We start from the raw sequence: 15,486 nt of genomic DNA, 5'->3' as shown, positions 1-15,486 counted from the left end.
TAATCACAAAAAGCTAGCATACACGTTCAGCAGGTAATAGGGAAGGCAAATGGAAGGTTGGCCTTTATTTCAAAGGGAATGGAGTATAATAGGGATGTCTTGCTAAAGCTTTTCAAGGCACTAGTTTGACCACACCTAGAATACTGTGAACAGTTTTGGTCCCCTTATCTAAGAAAAGATATACTGGCATTGGAGGCAGTCCAAAGAAGGTTCACTAGGTTGATCCCGGATTTTATTTATGAGGAGAGGTTGAGTTGGTTGGGCCTGTACTCATTGGAGTTTAGAAGAATGAGAGGCGACCTTATTGAAACATAAGATTCTTAGAGGGCTTGACAGGGTAGATGCTGAGAGGTTGTTTTCCCTTGTGGGAGAGTCCAGGACCAGAGGGCATAATCTCAGATTAAGGGGTCGCCCATTCAAGAAAGAGATGAGGAGGAATTTCTTCTCCAAGGGTAGTGAATCTGTGGAATTCTTTACCGCAGAGGGCTGTAGAGGCTTGGTCATTTAGTATATTCAAGGCTGAGATAGACAGATTTTTAATCAGGAAGGGAATCAAGGGTTATGGGGAAAAGGCAGGAAAGTGGAGTTGAGGATTGTCAGATCAGCCATGATCTCATTGAATGGCAGAGCAGACTCGATGGGCCAAATGGCCTACTTCTGCTTCTACGTCTTATGGTCCTGTGTCTGTGAATTCAGTTTCGGCATAGCTAGAAGGCAAGACTGGTTGAGAGAAGCAGCTAAGAGACTGTGTCAGCTTTGGGTCTTATGTAACTTGTAGTTCCTTGGAAGTCAAGAGATGAAGTCAGACCTACACCTGAAGCAGAGTAAATGCTAGATCTATTGTCCATTACACAGCCTGTGAGTGGGGCTGGTATTTAGTATAAGACAAGTTGGTAAGGGAAAAAGGACTGGAAGAAATCTACATTAATCCTGTCAATAAAAAGTGGTTAACCTTGTAGCATTTGGAGTTCTGGAAGTAATCAGCTTGGTTGCAGCTTGAAACCATTGCAGCGGGGTTGGAAACCATAGGTGCTTTCTGATGTTTTAAGTCGCTGCACAGCAGTTACATGGCGGCCCTTGCATGAGCTGAGGAATTCACAGTCATGAGGTCGTTAACGGAATGTTGAAGTGTCACTTAGCCAAAAGCTAATGGAAGGACCCCCATAAAACCTTGTGCCTTGGAGAATAGCTGGAATATTGAAGAGAAATTGGGGTGAATTCCAGAGAGCAGTGAAATACCTTTTGAGTTGGTCCCAGGAAAAGCGAATGAACTTTCAAGATTTCATAAAATAAGGGAGTTCTTGGGGGGAGTTGGGAGGGTTGGGGGAAAGTAAAAAGTAGTACTGAGTTTGTTGCAGAAGTCTTTATCAACCATAATGTTCAAGTAATAGACCTTCATTCATTTAATTCTTTTTGATATACAATAAAGTTTTTATTTCAAAACGTGAAATCTTGTGGCTTAATTCTGTTGTTTGATTGGTGGGTGTTCAGATTTCTTCTTTAGAAGTTAATAGTCCTGAACTGGATCGTAACAGTCACCTACTCTTAGGCCTTTCTCTGGCCCACTCTGAAACAACTGATGTGAGGTGCAAGAACGCCTCGTGCTAACCTTTCCTCAATTACTCAGATTAAACTAAAAAGTCAGTAATAATAGATTGCAATTGCAAAAATGTTTGCAATTGTCACATTTAAAACATTTTGAAAATAAAAGGAAACACAAAGCAGGATGAAAGAAATCCCTCACGCCAGTGGAGAATACCACAAATGAAACTAGTCATGTTTTACCAATTTTAACAATTTTAATTTTTTAAACTAAGCTGATTTGAAGCAAAATAATAACAGATTAGCTCATTTGAGTTGATTTGTTAGTTATCTTGTTTCTTTTGATTATATGTTTGCCTTACCATGGCAAGTATGTCATTGCAGGAGAATTCTACTACATTGTTTTTGGCAAAGCTAATTTTGAACAGAACACAGTAATTCTTGTTGAAAAGATTAATTTACATGGCAGTGAGTGCATGGGCTTTAAATATGCAAGAACATTTTTAATGAAATAATTTTTAGGACAATGCAGTCTGTATTAAAGTGCATTAACTCTTTCTAAATATTCAAAATATTTTACGAGTTAGTAGATTATGAAGATTAAATTATTGCCAAATCATATAGTGAACTGAATGGATTTATTTGTTCTCCACAACGAAACACATAAAAACTGATGGATGTTTTCCCTCAAAACTATAATCGCCAAATCTCACTGGGAATAAACACGACTTAGCACAGATGTGCATTTATATCCTGATGTCTACGTTGCTGACATATATGGACCTCATGGAATGCTTATAAGTTGGTTTATGATAAGTTTTTCATGTACAGATCCCTAATGAACAGTATTGAGTGATTGAGGAGTATTTCTGTACATTAGGAGAAGGAAAGAATAGGTGGGAGCCAAATTGGGATGGTCTTGTCACATAAGGAGGAGTAAAAAACCTCGCCTCCCTAAAGTATATTGTGATGGCCCATGTGCAAATCTATGTTTTATGTTGCGGCGATGGTCCCTTTAAAAGCTAGGTTTCTTGGAAAGATTTCTTGTGAAGCACCTGGCTTCCAGTAACTGATCACGTGACCAAGTTGCCTGGGAGATAAACAATAGAAAAAGGGTCAACAAGAAGTTAATTATAGGAGTGATTGGGGGCGTGGCTCTGGTCTCAAGCAGGGTTTTAGTTTTTAGATTAGAACAAGCTGATTATGGAACAGGCAACATCTCTTTAAAGCAGAGTTCAATTGAAATTCTGTGCACTGGCTAAAAGAGTTAATCCTCTTGTTAACTGGAGGACTCCTAATAGTGAAACAAAAACAGAAAAAGTTGGAAAATCTCAGCAGGCTTAACAGCATCTGTGGAGAGAAAAACAAAGTTAACGTTTTGAGTCTGACTTCTTCAGAGCTAAAGAGAAGCAAAAATGTGATGAAATTTATACTGTTTAAGGTGGTGGAGCAGGTGAAGCTGGATAGAAGGCCAATGATAGGTGGGGACAAAGAGATTGACAAAGATGTCATGAACAAAAAAACATAGGGGGTGTTAATGGTAGTGGTAAGGGCTAAAGGAGGTGCTGATAGTGGGATTAAGGTAAGAAAGCAGAATGTGATAATAGCAGGACAAGGGTAAGTACTCTGAAAAGAACAACATGAAAAAGTGACAGAAAGCCCTTGAGGGGGTGGGGTGGGGAAAATGATTGAAAATATGATAAAGGGTGGGGATAAAACGATGAATAAAATTGAAAATGAATAAAAATAAAAATAAGTTGGTAAAAAATAAAAAAATAAAAATAAAAATGAATATAGAAAAAGGGATTAAAAAAAGGGTGAGGATAGAAGAGAGAGTTCATGGTCTGAAGTTGTTGAACTCAATGTTAAATCCGGAAGGCTGTAATCGGAAGATGAGGTGCTGTTCCTTCAGTTTGCGTTGGTCTTCACTGGAACATTGCAGCAGGCCAAGGATGGACATGTGGGCATGAGAGCAGGATGGTGTGTTGAAATGACAAGTGACAGGAAGGTCTGGGTCATGCTTGTGGACAGACCGAAGGTGTTCTGCCAAGCAGTCACCCAGTCTCCAACATAGAGGAGACCGCATTGGGAGCAGCGAATGCAGTAGACCAAATTGAAGGAGGTGCAAGTGAAGCGCTGCTTCACCTGAAAAGAGTGTTTGGGCCCTTGGACGGTGAGCAGGGAGGAGGTAAAGGGGCAAGTGTTGCATCTTCTGTGATTGCATGGGAAGGTGCTATGGGAAGGGGGTGAGTTGTTGGGGGTGATGGAGGATTGGACCAGGGTGTGTCCCAGAGGGAATGGTCCCTACAGAATGCCGAAGGGGGGGGTGAAGGGAAGATGTGTTTGGTGGTGGCATCATGCTGGAGTTGGCAGAAATGGCGGAGGATGATCCTTTGAATGCGGAGGCTGGTGGGGTGAAAAGCGAGGACAAGGGGGACCCTATCATGGTTCAGGGATGGAGGGGAAGGTGTGATAGCAGAGGCACGGGAGATGGGTTGGACACGGCTGAGGGCCCTGTCAACCGCAGTGGGTGGGAAACCTCTGTTAAGGAAGAAGGAAGACATGTCAGAAACTCTTCCCAGTTTCATTTTATTCTTCGTCTCACCCGACGCCCTAACAAGAAACTTTGTCTCTTCCTTTCAGGTGCTAAGGAACGCAAGCTCCAAAAACGTATTGATACCAACGCCCATCCAGGACTCTCCACCCCTTCCCGTCCTTCTGACCCCATCCCATCTTCTAATCCCAGCCCTTGCCATGTATTCACCATACCCTCTGACATTCCCCTCTCTGATGATGAACGTTCAGTACTCAGCAAAGGACTCAGTTTCATACGTTTACGCCCTCACTTCAATGAATTTCAGGCTCAGCATGATGCTGAACTCTTCTTCCGCTGCCTTTGTCTCTGTGCTCAGGACTTTGGGCAGGAGTCCTCCCCCGTTCAACAGATCCTTTCACCCATCTCCAGTATTCTCCCTCCACCTGGACCCCTCCCTCTGGCCTCTTACCTGCTCTTGATCTTTTCATTGAGAACTGTTGGTGTGACATCGGCTGTCTAAATTTCTCTGCTCCCCTCACCCACTGTCTCCTTCTGAACTTGCTGCACTTCATTCTCTCAGGTCCAATCCTGACTTTGTTATCAAACATGCCGACAAGGATGGTGCTGTTGTTGTCTGGCTTACTGACCTCTACCTGAGCACCCACTCTCAGACACTTCCTCCTATCTCCCCCTGGACCATGACCCCACCACCAATCATCAAGCCATTGTTTCCGGGACTGTCACTGACCTCATCTCCTCTGGAGATCTTCCCTCCACAGCTTCCAACCTCATAGCCTCCCAACCCTGCATAGCCTGCTTCTACCTCATCCCCAAAAGCCATAAACAGGGCTGCCCTGGTAGACTGATTGTGTCAGTCTGTTCCTGTCCCACGGAAGTCATTTCTTCCTATCTTGACTCCGTTCTCTCTCCCCTTGTCCAGTCTCTTCCCGCCTATATCCACGATTCCTCTGATACCCTACGTCATATCAACAATTTCCAGTTTCCTGGCTCTAACTGCCTCTTCTTCACCATGGGCGTCCAATTCCTCTACGCCTGCATCCCCCACCATGATGGTCTGAGAGCTCTCCACTTCTAGGCCTGAACAATCCCCATCCACCATCACTCCTCCGTCTGGCTGAACTTATTCTCTCACTGAACAATTTCTCCTTAAACTTGTCTCACTTCCTCCAAATAAAAGATATGGCTATGGGCCCCAGTTATGCCTGTCTCTTTATGGGGTATATGGAACATTCCTTGTTCCAGTCCTACTCAGGCCCCCTCCCACAACTCTTTTTTCGGTACATTGATGACTGTTTTGGTGCCACTTCATGCCCCCCGTCTGGACCTGGAAAAATTTATTAATTTTGCTTCCAATTTCCACCCCTCCATCATCTTCACACGGTCCATCACCGACACTTCCCTTCCCTTCCTTGACCTCTATGTCTCAATTTCTGGTGATAGACTGTCCACCAAAATTCAATACAAGCCCACCGACTCCGACAGCCACCTCGACTACAGCTCCTCACAGCCTGCTTTCTGTAAGGGTTCCATCCAATTCTCTCAGTTCCTTCGCCTCCGTCACATCTGTTCTGATGATGCCACTTTCCAAAATGGCGCTTCTGACATGTCTTCCTTCTTCCTTAACCGGGGTTTCCCATCCACTGTGGTTGACAGGGCCCTCAACCATGTCCGAGCCATCTCCCATGCCTCTGCCCTCACACATTCTTCTCCCCCCCAGAAGCATGATAGGGTCCCCTGGTCCTCACTTTTCCCCCCACCAGCCTCCGTATTCAAAGGATCATCCTCCTCCATTTCGCCAACTCCAGCATGATGCCACCACCAAACACATCTTCCCCTCACCCCCCACTCTGTTGGCATTCCATAGGGACCATTCCCTCTGGGACACGCTGGTCCACTCCTCCATCAACTCCAATGCCTCATCCCCCTCCCACGGCACCTACCTCCGCAATCGCAGAATGTGCAACACCTGCCCCTTGACTTCGTCCCTCCTCACCAAGGGCTCAAACACTATTTTCAGGTGAAGCAGCACTTCATTTGCACTTCCCTCAATTTAGTCTACTGCATTCGCTGCTCCCAATGCAGTCTCCTTTTCATTGGAGAGACCAAACGCAGACTGGGTGGCCACTTTGCGGACTTTTCAGAGGACTTACCCTTGCCCTACTGTTATCACATTCTGATTTCTTACCTCAATGCCACCAACAGCACCTCCTTTTGCCAGTACCACTACCATTAACACCCCCTTTGTCCTTTAATTCATGATATCTTTGTCAAGTTCTCCTTTGCCTCCACCTATCGTTGGCCTTCTATCCAGCTTCACCCGCTCCACCCCACTTAAACAGTATAAATTTCATCACATTTTTACTTCTCTTTAGCTCTGAAGAAGAGTCATACAGACTCGAAACGTTAACTCTGTTTTTCTCTCCACAGATGCTGTTAAACCTGCTGAGTTTTTCTAGCATTTTCTGTTTTTGTTTCAGATTTCCAGCATCTGCAGGATTTTGCTTTTATTTTACCCCTAACAGTGAGTTGGATTTCTTGGGATAGCCAAGCTGTGAAGAGAGAGAGAGAGAGAGAGAGACAGTTTTAGACTCCAGAGTTAAAGATGATTAGAACCAGGAGAGTTCTGATGCGAGGTGACTACACTTTAGATGTATTGAACTGGGAGTTTACAACCATAGGGCGGCTGGAGGAGATTGGATGGGAAAACTTTGCTGGAAGTAAACCAAAGGCCCAAAAAATCTCAAGCGTTATACAAATCCTCAAAACAGTACTCAGACTGAATGGTTAATTTTCCAATTTTTGATAAGTATCTGACTTGTGTTTTGGGGTGCATGTCAAATGGGTATAGAAGAAAGTTTGTGTTAAGAAGTTCAGTTTAGAGAATAAATAACTGTTCATTGTACAGTTTAACACCTTTAACATAACTGTTTAAGATTGATTGTAGTTATTAGTAATCAGGCCCTTTGATTTTTGTTGAGTAAAATTCTTTTGATTTAAACCATGAACCGTGTGGCTTCATTCTTTTAGTAAATACCTGTTACTGGTTTCTACTGAGATCATAACAATATGAAGAAAAATTAAAGCTTTTCTTAGTTTAAACATCATCTACTCGATTTCCCTACCATTGCTTATGGTATTCGGGTTCCTTGAGCAGAGTTGTGATGTTTAGATGCTCTGATGGACCTGATTTCAATCTGATTGTGCTTTGTTTTTGATTCTCAAGGTAGTACACTCACCAACACGGCTATTGTATATTTGGATACATGTTCATACTTTTTCTACGGTGGCCTAACTCTTTAAATTACTGTTCTGATACTCCTTGTATGAATGTGGTGTAAATAGGCATATACCACTCATAGTTGACTGAAGTTTTTGCAGCCTGCCAACTATTTGTAAATCCGTCGCTTTTGCCCCTGGGAAGAGGTCAAATAATTAAAGTTGGAAAATCTAGCAGGAAATGACCACTCCTCTTATCTTTTTATACTCCTGAAGCTCAGAAGTTAATGTCTAGATTTATCACGGAATCTGTCTGTGAAAACTGAAATTATGGCCTCCCACAAATGTTGATATTGGGCAGGTTTTTCCAGTTGGCGAGCGGGGGTGGGTCCCACTCGCTGACACGTTAAATGATGCGGGGATACGTCGGGCGTGCGTCCCGACGTCACTCCGCGTCATTTAGACTTTCAACAGACGAACTCTCAACAGCCTATTAAGGCCATTAAAAAACTAATTAACTTGATTGATGGACCTGCCCGTCCAACCTTAGGGTTGGCGGGCAGGCCGGGAACCTAGGCGGGCCTCAGAAAAAGCATGAAGCCTCATTCACGGGCAGGATGAGGTTTCATGAGGGCTTTTAAATGTTTTATCAAATGTTTAAATAAATGTTAAGGACATGTCCCAACTCATGTGATAGTGTCACATAAGGGGACATGTCAGGGAAATTTTTTTATTACCTTTCTGTCAACTTTTGAATCGAAGCTGATCTCCCTGAGGCAGCACTTTGCCTCAGGGAGATCCGTGCGCTCTTTCGTGCGCATGCGCGAAAGAGCACACTCCCGACTGAGGGAGTGCTGCAGAGGGAGTGAACAGCTCTCACTGTCAATATTGTGTGCAATCAGCTCACCCCTCACTTCATGTACTCTTGCCTTGAATGCATATCACTTTAGTAATACCGGTAGGAAAAAAACTATGCAGATGGAAACCAGCAGAATCTGGCAACCCTGCGTGTGGGCAACAGTCAACAAAGCACCTCGCACTAGGGGCACTCAGAACCCTGATGGGCCGAGTGTGGCCTGTGGGCCACAGGTTGCCCATCACTGCACTTGATGATGTCCTAGTGGAAATTCTAGTATTAATATCTCCCTCCTATCTCAAATAGCATTATAGATTCTTCCTAATTCCTCACATGATGCCAACCTGTTGTTCCTCAGGCTCTTTGGCTTAGAAATTTTTCCCACTTTCTGCCTCAGGACCCTATTCCAGCTTTTATGACTGCTCAACCTGACTCTGCTCAATTTTAGCAACTAACAATTCTTGGACTTTTTGTTCCTCTTGTTTGTTATCCTCTGTGGCAATTATTTGGCTCTCTCAGTTTTCTGCATTGTTTTAGAGTCTCCTAGAACCAATGATTAATGGTGACACTTCCTGCAAGCAATCCGAGAGAAGGAAACATAGGGGCATTCTGGATGTGCCTTTTTTTTCATTTTCTTTGAACTTATTAGTTTAATAATTATAAAAATATTTGAGATGGGGAAAAATGGCTATTTCACTTGGTGAAGCAGTTGGAAGCATTGAAGTGTTTCTTCCTAGGTTATATCATTTATGGCCTCAGTAAAACAATTTTGAAGACAATTTTCTTTTAGGTTGAAAGTATAAAATGGCTTTGTGATGTGACTTTGTCGTTGTGATGTTACTGTTGAAATGGTCATGTGGTTTCTGGAGATCGGTGAGCATTAGTTACTGAACCATAGATGAGCATTTTAGTCACGTTTACTCTTTAGGACATTCTCAACAGCCAGACAACAATGTGCTGTGGTTACCATGGAAGCAGAAGCTATGAAGGGCCAAGGAACTACCACTGTATAAACTTTGGACAAGGCGTCAACAATGACCTGGAACTCAGCTTCTGAGTGAGTGCACACACAAGTGTCATCGGCATACTGAAGCTCAATGATTGAAGTTGGGGTGATTTTGGACTGATGGTGGCATAGATTGAACAGTTTCACATCTATTCTGTAGATTATCTCCATGCCTAGAGGTAGTTTTCTGTAAGTGAGGTGCAGTATTGCAGAGAGGAAAATGGAGAAGACCGCAGTCTTCACTAAGATAGGGCCTGTGGTGGTTCTGATGTTGAGGATCACAGCTCACGTATCATCATGGAATAGGTGGAGGATGGTGAAAAATTTCTAAGGGCAGTCAAATTTGAGGAGGATACTCTATAAGCCTTTGCAGTTGACAGAGTCAAAGGCTTTTGTGAGTCAAAAAAGCACATTAGAAAATGGGCCTTTCACTAAAAACCTGGAACCAGCTCCCACAGCACAACCTTGCCCTGTAGATTAGATCAACGGGGTGAGATCCTGGAAAATGTGGACCATTTACCATATTTTGGGAGACTTCTCTCAATGAAGGCAGACATTGATGATGAAATTCATTATCACCTCTAAAGTGCCAGGTCAGCCTTTGTCCGAATGAGGGAAAGAGTATTTGAGGTCCAGGATCTCAAACCCGAGACTAAGCTCGTGGTTTACAGTGTTCCCTGTGCTCCTTTATGCTTCAAAGGCTTGGACAGCCTACAGCAGGCACTACTGGAGAAGTACCACCAGTGGTGCCTTCGCAGGATTCTCTAAATCTGGTGGCAAGAAAGGTGGTCCAACAGCAGCATCCTCACCCAAGTCAACATACCCAGCATCAAGGCACTCAAAAGCAACTCCACTGGGCAGGGTCGTATATCTGACGCCAGACTGTCAAAATAACTGTTCTACTCAGAATTCAATCCTGGCAGAAGACTACCAGGAGGACAATGGAAATGCTTTAGGAATCGTCTTACAGCATCCTGAAGAGCTCAAACATCTCCTCCAACTCATGGAAGGCCTTGGTTTGTGACCAACCAAAATGAAGAAGATTTATTTGGGTAGGCTTCAAACACATTGAGAGACTTTGGGCAGGATTTTTGGGCTGCCAGGTGGGCACGGCAGGCTGGCCCGGGAGCAGTCAGGAAACAGCCTGCCACCCGCGATTAGCCCCTGACTGTGATTTCACACTGGCTGGCCAATTAGCAACCAGCCAGCGTGAAAGGTGTGCTGAGAAGCTCAGTGCTGCCGGGGCGGGGGCGAGAGGAGGGCAAGCGCAAAAGACTGCGTATGTGCGGGGGAGTACAAACTGAAAGCCCCCTGAAGGCAGGGAGCTGCCTCAGGAAGTTGAAGAATTTTCAAATCAAAAATAAAGATTTTGAAAATCGGAAAAAATGGTCCCGACATAGGATTCACTCACACGAACATAAACGTAATAAGAATTATGTCAAAACATTTTTATTTTAAAAAAAATTAATGTCGGAAACCTCATTCCGCTCATCGATGAGGTTTCCTCAAAAATGCAAAGGCCGCCTGGCCGATTCGCCCGCCTGCCAACTGTAAGGTTGGACGGGCAGCAAAAAATAGCAGTTAATTAATACCTTAATTGCCTTAATAGGCCTCTTAATTGTCGGTGGGCGTGCTCCAACTCTCGCGCATGCCCGCCAACCAAAATATCACGTGACTGCACGATGATGTAAGGACGCTCACCCAACGTCATCGCCACTAGTTCACGCTGAGGCGTGTTGGGCAGGTGCCCGCACACCGAGCAGAAAATCCTATCCTTTATTGCGAACACTCAGGGGAATTCAAAGTACTAAACACACAAAACTCCAAACTCATCGACCCGACCCTTCAAGCACCAAACATCTCATATCTGACAGAGCCTGCAGATCATGCATTGGACTTATCAGCCATCTCAGAATCCACAGACTGGAGTGGAAGTAAGTCATCCTCGATCCCTAGGGACTGCCTAAGAAGAAGAAGACTGCATATTACTATCTACCAAACTCTCACCCTCGCCTCTCCTGTTTTGACTAGCATTGATTTAGAAACCTGTCAATCAAACAGAACAACCAGGACAATAACATGCTTACCACCAGGTAATGAGGTTGCTAGATAGTAACATGAACAGGATAGTCTTTCCATTAACACCATACATTGAGATTTTTAGAAAATGATACTGATAATTACTCGATTCCTATTGATCGAGGAGATTGTTCAAAATAGACACAACACAGTTCTTTCATTATGCACCAACTTCCTACTTTTCACAGAAATCACTAAATCATAAGGTAACAAGAGGGTAACAGACTCTTATGGAAATCACTTGATAACGGTCAAAAATATTTATTGCACTCATGAGCTGGTCTCACACTCAGCTGTGCATGGGAGAAATCAGAGTACTTACAAATTACTTTGTTATCAATCTAATCCATCAACTAATTAATTCTGGGCTCCAGATTTTGCTGTGAAAACAATGGCGAGACTCCATCCCTCACCATTAATTATGCGGAAACTGGAAAGCAACTTCCAGTAAGTGTACATCCACAGTTAAATGCAAATATTCAGAAGTTGTCATCCGAGATGCCCAACTCCTCCATAAGCTGCACAGATACAGCATCCTGCTGCCTGGCTCCCCAATCAAATGTATTGATCAGCATGATGTTCCTCCATGATGTCATAGATTTGGACTACATGCGTCAGAGAAAATTACAGTTTGTCCATTCCAATCTAAGTACCCTTTTAACAGCATGGTAAATCCTAATTAATGCTGAACAACCTCTCTGGCGTCGAAAATTAACTTTTAAAGCGTGGAGCCTCATTCCTTCAGCTTTTAATTATTCATGGAGATTTAAAAAATATTTTTACTTATTGTTTTGCTTTTTATCTTTCTTAATCTAATCTTTCCCTTTATTTTGCTTTCTCTATGTGATTTGACATTGAATGCACTAACTTTCACTTCCCTTTATCATTAGATGAGAAATGTGAATGTAGGCTGATGATTGCACAATGTTCAGTACCACTTACAACTCTTCAGATATTGAAGCAGTCCATGTCTGCATGGAGCAAGACCTGGAAACATTCAGGCTTGGGCTGAGAAGTGGCAAGTAACATTCACACCTTGCAAGTGCCGGGCAATAATCATCTCGAACAAGACAGAATCTAAGGGCTTGCCCTTGGCATTCAATGCACTGAATCCTCCACCATCAACATCCTGGGGGGTTACCATTGACCAGAAACGTAACTGGACCTGCCATATAAATACTGTCGCTACAAGAGTAGGTCAGAGGCTGGGAATTTTGTGGTGAGTAATTCCTCTTTTGACTCCCCAAAACCTGTCCACCTCTACAAGGCACAAGTCAGGAGTGTGATGGAATACGCTCCATAGATCTGAATCAGCTCAGACAACACTCAAGAAGCTCAGCACCATCCAAGACAAAACAGCCCGCTCGATTGGTACCCCATCTTCCACCACCAATGCACAACAGCAGCAGAGTGTACCATCTACAAGGTGCACTGCAGAAATGTGCCAAGCCTCCCCTTCCAAATCTGTGACCTCTACCACCTAGAAGGACAAGGGCAGCATACCTATAGGAACACCACCACCTGTAAGTTCCTCTCCAAGCCATATACTATCCTGACTTGGAACTATAGTGATGTTCTTTCACTGTCACTGGATCAAACTCCTGGAACTTCCTTCCTAACAGAAATGTGGGTGTCATACAAAACATGGATTCCAGTAGTTCAAGAAGGCAGCTCATGACCACCTTTGAGAAATTAGGGATGGGCAAAAAATGCTGGCCTTGCCAACAACACTCACATTCCAGGAACACATTAAAAAAAATCCTGGTTCCGAATCTGTGCTGATCATTTATGATTCTTAAATCTAATATGTTAAGGAGATACACAGTTGTTGTTCACAAAGGTCCCAGATGCCCTGTAGAGAGCACTGCATTGGCTGGATGTTTGGCTGACAGCAACTTGCCACGTAAAAGCCCATTGAAAATCTATAGGCAAGTGTAAGTTTAACAAACAGCTGCCACCTTTCACTTGGCACTCACAGGAACATCAAAACCTAGACTACAAGTGTCTTTTCTAGAGATAAACTGCAACTAACAATGAACAAATAAATAAATACTAGAACTGTCATTGTTAGGACTGTAGTGTGAGTTTTTGGAAAGCAGGACTGTCCCAGACTGCCACATCTGCAGGAAATGTCTTTACCTGGAAGCGCTCCAGTTCAGAGTCAACTCTGAAGTGTTATGTGTGGTACTGAACACTGTGCAATCATCAGCCTACATTAGAGTCAGAGCTTTATCTGTAAGCTAGAGCTGCATAAGGAAGGTTGTGGAATTTCTGGATAGTTCTGTGAAGACACACCTCAGAGGGAAGTGCAGGTGCCGGAAGAGGACAGTCTGTCTGTCAGTCAGCAGGTTAGGGTGAAGTGAGGGGAGAGAGAAAAGAAGTTCAACAGACCCAACAGGTCAACCTGCCCAACAGGTACAATACACTTGATACCAATGAAGATAGGGAGAAAGACGGGGAGGGGGGAGCAGTGCGGTGGTAGACACCAGTCACAATGCTAACCTAGGTATCCTGGAGCAGAAGGCAGTCCAAAGTGCTGAGAAGCAGGGTAGAAATGTTACGGGGGATTCAATATTTAATATGATAGGTAGCATCTGTTGAAGGCATGAAGGGTGTGGCACCTATCTCAGGCCAAGGTAAGGGATGTCTTAAAGTGGCTGGAAAGGAACCAAGAAATGGAGGGAGAGATCAAATTGTCATGATCCAAGGCGGAACAAATAGAGAGGGGGTCCTCCTGAGGGAGTACTGGAAATAGGAATGAAATTAGAATTTAGGGCTTTGAAGGCAGTGATCCCTCTAAACAGCGAATGTGTGTGGCTGCACAGCAATGTGAACGTACCATGCAGGCTGCTCACAAGTTGCTTCCATTCAGATACTGTACAGTTCAGCATGACCGCATATTGAACTAAACAGGCTGTGCACAACAAAAAAAAATTGTGGGATCATTGCTCGAGGATAATATTATCCAAACCAGGTGTAAATTAGCATAGGGATAAACATTAGGAAAGTTAGGAAAGCTCTGAGTCAAATGGACTCAAAACGTTAACTCTGTCTTTCTCTCCATAGATGCTGTCAGACCTGCTGAGTTTTTCCAGCATTTTTTGTTTTTGTTTAGGAAAGTTAACACGTGGCTGAAACATTGGAGTGGGAAAGATGGGACAGCAGGGAGCTTGTAGCTTGTGCCGCTGGGATGAGCTTCACCTGAATCAGGCTGGGATCAAGTTCCTGGCTAAAAGGATAAATAGAGTTGTATAAAGGTTTTTAAACCATTCAAAGAGTTGGGGGGGGGTAGTGGGGTAGTGGGGGGATGGGGCGGAGATGGAGTGGTGGGGGTTGACGGGGTGGTGTGAAAAATGGGATGGGAGTGAAGTCCATATAGTGTTAAGGGTAATGTAAACACTTCAGATTTATAACTTTTTAGGAAATAACAAGTTAACTAATAAAAATATAACAGGAGTGATGAAAGACAGGGAGTGTCTTTGAAGTGAAAATGTGTGTTTAAAAACATCAGGTCTTAAGATCAAGACAATGTCTATCACCATATTAGAAGTCTACGCACTAATGAACATGGCATAAGAAATGAAACAAATGAATTAGCAAATTCAGCTTAAAGGGCATGATGTAGTGGCTATCACTGAGACTAGGAGTCAAAATAACTTTGTTTTGAGGGATCGCTGTGAATTTTCTCAAGGGCTACTTTTTGATTTTCAGGGGCTCCTTTTACATTCTCATTAACTCCTTTATTAGATGATGCAGTCGTGTAATAACATAACCTTCTTTATTTGTGTTGAATTTTTTTAGGATTTTCATCTTTAGATTAAATAGCACAAAAAACAAATATTGTGTGTGTGTGTGATTAAAATAATATATGCAATTACATATTTTAACTTGGAATCTATAAATGTTTTTGTCAATTTATTATAAATAAATCCATACTTCATTTTCAAAATGAAAATTCAAACTACTTGGCACACAGTAACTTATTGGGAATGAGTCTCACATCTGTAGCCCTTTAAAAAAATAAATTATAGGAACATAGGACTTAGGAGCAGGAGTAGGCCATTTGGCCCTTCGAGCCTGCTCTGCCAATCGATCAGTTATAAGATCATGGCTGATCTGGTTGTGGTCTCAACTGCACCTTCCTATCTTCCCCCCATTACCATTGACTCTCGTGCCTTGAATAAATTCAATGACCCAGCCTTCACTGCTTTCTGGAGAAGAGAATCCCAC

The sequence above is a fragment of the Cetorhinus maximus genome, chromosome 1, assembly GCF_964194155.1.
Source record: "Cetorhinus maximus chromosome 1, sCetMax3.hap1.1, whole genome shotgun sequence".
Classification (NCBI taxonomy): Eukaryota; Metazoa; Chordata; class Chondrichthyes; order Lamniformes; family Cetorhinidae; genus Cetorhinus; species Cetorhinus maximus.
Note: the sequence above shows the minus strand (reverse complement) of the source record.